Below are 6,097 nucleotides of genomic sequence, written 5' to 3'. Positions count from 1 at the left end.
GGGCCTCGAACTCGGCACCCGTGACCTCTATCCTCCAACACCAGCCACGCGTTCAGCACACCGAGGCACATGGTCCCCACCTTGACCAAACCCCAGGACTTGTGCTGGGCACGGGGTGGGCCTCCAGCACCAGCAAGGGTTCCTGGGCCTGGGCAGCACTGGCCGGGCCCTCGTGCAGCCTCCCCTCGGCCTCAGGCTTGCCCACGTGTGGCACCTTTGCTTTCCTGCGTGTGGGGCGCCTGGTGCAGCTGAACACAGGTATCACAGGACTCTGCGTTCGTGTTCCTGTCCTCATGAGTCGTGGTGACCCGTGTGTTGTGAGCGCTCTGTTAACAGCCATCCTCTGGCCTCTTGTGCGGTGGCAGATGCTGTCCCTAGTCCATTATTTCCCACTGTTGTTTTGTATTGTCCAAAAATCCAGCTCTCCAGCTGGCCAGTCGTTCAGCTGGTGTCCTCAGTGCCCTCAGCACTGGGATAAAACTGCTCCGGCTTCAGTGCTTCCCCCTGAGGGCCGCCTGGTGGGCTCACCGTGGCTGTCACCATGCCTGCCTTTCCCTGCTGCTTGTGGACCCTGACCTTCCCTGGAGTAAACCTGCTTCCAGCTCGTCTGCTGTGTGCCATTGTGCCTCCTTCTGTTGGGGTGCACTCAAGATTCCCCCAGGGAGCCCACTGGCTTCCCCAGGGAACTGTGGGTGCCACTCCTCAGGTCCCCCAGCTACAGGGCAGGACCCCAGCTGGCCACTGCCTTCATTGAAGATCCTGAGTAGGCTTCATTAACCAAAGTCACCAGAGCCTGACACATGCCCCAGAAAAACAGTCACTGCCATGTGATGGCAGTGTCCCCTTTCCAGAGATGGAACACCCACCTGCCCTGCTGGCTCCAGGTAGCTGGTCGCAGTTGGGTCAGTTGTGTGACGCCTGTAGTCAGGACCTCGAGGAGGCCTGGGGCGTCCTGGACTCCTCCCTGGCACCCTGTGCAGGCCATCCCCAGGTTCTGAGTTCCAGGTGACATGCAGACCTGAGTAGTTCCCAGCAAGGGGCAGTTCTGTCACCAGGGGCACTTGGCAATGTGGGGACAACTTTGATTGTCACAACTGGGAGGACCTGGTGGACAAAGGGTAGGGATGCTGCCCAGCATCCTGCAGCATACACGCCAGCCCCTATGACCACTAACAGTAGCAGCCTGCCCCAAAGGACGGTCGCCCTGAGGGCAGGAGAGGCGGTCCACAGCCAGCCAGCAGCACGGAGTGGCCGCGTCATGGCGTGATGGTCTCGGTGCTGGGAGTCGAACCAGGGGCGTCTTATCACTGGGCTTTTTATTCTGCGGGTCTCAGGTTGGCCAGACTGGCCTTGAACTTGGTGGTTCTCCTGCCTCAGCCTTCCAAGTTCTGGGGTTAACTGACTCGAACCACCATGTCTATCTCTCCTGCTCTTCTTTTTTCTTTTTTATTTTTTGAGTAAAGAGCAGTTTATTTAGTAAATAGTGTTATGTAATTTGGATATTTATATTGAATATGAAACTTTCCTCTACCTTAATACAGACACAAAAATCAGTACCAGATATATTGGAGCTAAGTGTGAAAGAATAAATCTTGTAGAAGAGAGCATAGGATAACATCTTCTGAACAAGAACTCAGCCATAAAAAGGAACAAATTCCTAATAAAAATGGGCAAATCTAAAAAGTTGTGCTGAAAAAAAGAAACAAACCCTACAGCTCCTTTGATAGAACTCTAGGAAAGACAGATCTAAAATAAAGCAACAGAAAGGAGACCAGTCATTCCTGGGGACAGTGGGGTGGGAATTGACTGAGAAAAGGCAGAAGAGAACTTCATAGAGTGAGAGAAATAGTCTGCCTGTGTCAGAACTCACTGGACACTTAAAATAGGTGTCCCTACACGTGGTGGTGGGCTCATCCTGACACACTCAGGGCGTGTGGAACAGCCTGCTCCATTGCCGTTCCCAGCATCCCCCTCCCCGCCCCTTCGCCTTCCCCAGTCCCCATTCTCCCCTGGGCCTCCCCTTAAGTACTGCTGTTTAATTGGTGCATGAGAGATGTGCATGAAGGTGGAGGTCACTGTCACATTGGTACGTGCGCAGGGCACGGCCTGGCACTTTGGCTCTGCAGCCTCTCTGCCCTTCCTCCCCCTCGTCCCTTCCTCTGCTCTACCTGTTTTCCCTTCTGTTTCCCGAGGCCCACCCCCTTCCTCTTATTCCATGTTTCTCTCCAGCTTGAGCATGTGAGGGGAGAAATCTGACCCCTCACTTTCTAAGTCTGACTCACTTTACTTGGCATGATTCTCCTGTCTTAATCCAGTCTCCCCATAGCCCCAAAACTGATCTCAAAATGCATGTCACAGGGGGACTGGGGCAGGAGGATCCCTTCAGCCTGCAAGTGTGAGACAAGCCTGGGAAGCGTAGCAAAGCCCCATGGCAAAAAAGTCGAGGGAAGACCAAGCGCACTGCGGCTGGGTGCAGCTCAGCAGCAAGGCTTTCCAGCAGGCCCATCCCTGCGCCACAACACAGACAGCAAGGACATCATCTTTTCTTTCCCACACAGATCTTTAGGGGCTCGTGGCATTGAAATGAAACCCCCACTCCTGACCCTTCTTTCAAGACTGCTTGGTAGGGCCCTTGCCCATCTCATTCCATTCTCCCCTTGCTTACCACACTTGAGTTTGCCTGCTCTTTCAGACCCAAATCCTTGGCCACAGGACCTTTGCACATGCTCCTCCTTTGCTTTGCAGTGTTGCCTGCTTGGCACCTCACCTCCATCACCTTCAATGCTGTCTCCTTAGGGAAGCTGTCTTGGCTGCCCTTATCTCCACTCTCCAGGCTGCCACTTACCAGCCATGTGGTCTGGGAAGTGCTCTCAGCACTTCATCCTTCAGTGACTTGGGTTGACAACCAGCCCTCCCACCTGGGGAAACTAAGATTCACATGGTCACTGTGAGCAAGCCGGGACCAATGGAGATGACTGCTGCACCCCACAGACTCCCCAATGGCACCAGCTAAAGCAGGCCAGGTGTTCAGGATCCTGGGTGGATTTTCTAATCTCAGTAAAAGAATCCAGTGGCGGCCTTGTCTGCACTGTACATGGAGAAGGCAAATCCAGGCAACAGGCCCGCAGGCTCTGGCCCACGCCTGAGTCTGCGGCTCAGTCCCCCAGCTGCCGAGGCTCAGCGGCCCCTTCCCAGGTTGGTTCCAAGGGAGCCAACTTGTTATCTATACCAGAGCGTGGGTGCAACCCCACTGAAGCCAAGAGCAGAGCCCTGGGGCTGTGACCGTCAGGCTTGCTGCTGGCACAGAAATGAGGGCACGGGGCTGTCGAGTCAGAAACCAGCATTCTCTCCAGAGCCCCTTGTCCTGCTCCCGAGGTGGGGTGCGTCCCTGTGCTGTCACTCCCGTGAACCAGCCAGACTAAAGATCCATCCAGAGGTGAGGATCCTCGTGGCTTATCGGGTCAGCTGCAATGGACCGCACCAGAGATTGAACCCAGGGTGCTTCATCACTGAGCAACATCCCAGCCCTTTATTTTATTTGTTAAATTTTAAGACAGGGTCTCGCTAAATTGCTGAGGCTGGCCTTGATCTTGTGATTCTGCCTCAGCCTCCTAAGTAAAGGGGATTACAGGCGTGTGTCAATGTGCCCGCCTGGGCTGAAGGTAGGCTCAACCCGAGTGGTGCTGGATTGATAGGACTACACCAAAGACAAACCCAGACAGCTCCGAGGAGACCTGGTCCTGGTGCAGCCTGCTGGCTAACTCGTGGCATTCCCTGACTTACTGCTCTGGGCTGTGACCACAGAGCTTACTGCACATTCATGTGGACGCTAGTCTCCACACCTTTGGGGCAAAGGCCCAGGAGGGTGCTGCATCACGTGAGGGTGCACTCATGGACTGGAGGGTGCACACCAGCTCCCACCACGGGACGCCGTTCTGTGTTCCCACCAGCAGCCTGTGAGTGCGCAGCTGCTCGCGACCCTGCCCCAGTGTGCATGCTGGGCAGGTGGCTGGCCAGGTGTTTTAACAGGAGGCCTTAGCTGGGCTCCCTGCTGGCTGGCAGCCTCGTCTGCATCTCCCTGGCCTCTGTTGAAGGTTGGTTGTCATCTCTTGTCCATTTTCTATCCTTTTTGCCAATTTTCTAACTGGAATGAACTGCTTTCTTACAGTTGAGTTTAGAGAATATTTTTAATAAATAAGGAATGAGTCCTCTGTTAGATATGTGATTTGCATAATCTTCAAGTTAAATGTTTATGACTATTTCAAATAGTTTCTCTTAAAAAACAGGGCTAGGGTTGTGGCTCAGTGGTAGAGCGCTTGCCTAGCAGGTGTGAGGCACTGGGTTCAATTCTCAGCTCCACATACAAATAAATAAAGGTCCATCAACAACTAAAAAAAAATACCAAAACTCTGTAACCCAAACAGTGGCTGTAAGCTGAACGGGGTTCAGGGCCACTGATTTTTCACCTTTAGTGTAGAAGAGCCTTACAATCACCTCGACTATCCAGGAAATAACTCTGAGTCCTGCGTGCAACATTCTCCAGCTCCATTAAATATAAACTTACTATGCTCTGGCTCACCTTCAAACCTTCCTGAGTTGGCCTCTCCCACCTTCCTCCTTCCCCACCTCAAGAAGTGGGAGCAGCTCGCCCATGCCCGACCACCTGTCCCTCGCCTTAGAGATGGTAGGGTTGTGGGAACAGTGTTTCCTGGATGGCACCTCCAACCTGAGAGGCCAGGGTCAAGTGCATGTGTCCAGGAGCTCCCATCTGGCCCCAGAACCTCGCACAGGCTCAGGAAGCTCAGGCCAGCCCTGGCAGTCCCCACGCTAGTGCCCTGCTGGGAAGGCTGAGTTCCTGCATTGGTGCTGGGCCCTCCTCAGCACCAGCAACACAATAGTCATGGGTGTTCAGTGTTCCTCTGAGCACAGCGGGGGCCAGAACCCCACTCAGCCTGCAGTGCCACCTTGGCAGTCACCAAACCTGCTATGGCCAACGACTGCCGGACTCGGGCCCAGACGCCCCTGCTCTACTTTCTCGCCCACAGCAGTGTCTGCCACCTCCAAAGTCACTGCACAACTGCAGCAGCACAGGCCTGGTGAGGCACAATGGGCAGCCCCCAGAACCAGGAGCACTGGGAATAGACCCCAGAGGAAGGGGTCCTGAAGTCTGTGTGACTTCAGCAGGATCAACAAGGGGGATGAGCAGTCTGCAACCCACTCTCCTGCTCAGGAACTGAACCCAAGTGAGGATCTTGAATTGTCCCAGGCTTGCTGTCCTAGGGCTCAATTGACCCTGGGGGCTCTTTTCTTCAGGGGGATCTTCCCAGGCCTGGGGCACCTTCTACCCAGCTGCAGGTCAGTCTCTCTCCCAGTGCTTGTTCTGGTCATCACCTTGTCACAGGAGAATAGGGAGCCAGAGCTCTAGACCTCAGTTCTTGTGTCCTGATGAAAGAAAATCTAAAGCCAGACATAGAAAGTCAAGAATGTAGTTATGAGTGATTCGTAAGTAGACAAAGGTGGTGAGCCAATCACCCTCCAGATTCCAGATACAGCCTCTAAAAGGAGATGGTAATGATGCTCAGTTATGAAGAGTCAGGTGTACGCCAAAACACAATAGTCACATGTGGAGATGGCCTTGTTACCTCTGCAGTGACTTTGCTCAAAAAGATGGTGCAAAAAGCAAGAGAGCTGAGTGTGGTGGGCACATACCTGTAATCCTAGGGGCTCGGGAGGCTGAGGCAGGAGGATCACAAGTTCAAAGCCAGCCTCAGCAACATGGTAGGCCCTAAGCAACTCGGTGAGCCCCTCTCAAAAAATACAAAATAGGGCTGGGGCTGGGGCTCAGTGGCCGAGTGCCCCTGAGTTCAATTCCTGGTAACCAAACCCCCACACCGCTCCCGCAAAAAAAAAAAAGTATCAGATGAGTTTGTGAACCAGCTGGAAAAAACAAGGTGCCACTGCAGTCACCGAATGCACGAAAAGCTGAACAAAAGCAACGGGATGACGTACAGAAAGAGTACCCTAAGAAATCCAAGGCAAAAGGCAGATAAGGCAAGACAGCAGAGGCCACGCAGGACACCATCTCAGCCAGAGCCGG

This window comes from Sciurus carolinensis, chromosome 1 (genome assembly GCF_902686445.1).
Source record: "Sciurus carolinensis chromosome 1, mSciCar1.2, whole genome shotgun sequence".
NCBI lineage: Eukaryota > Metazoa > Chordata > Mammalia > Rodentia > Sciuridae > Sciurus > Sciurus carolinensis.
Note: the sequence above shows the minus strand (reverse complement) of the source record.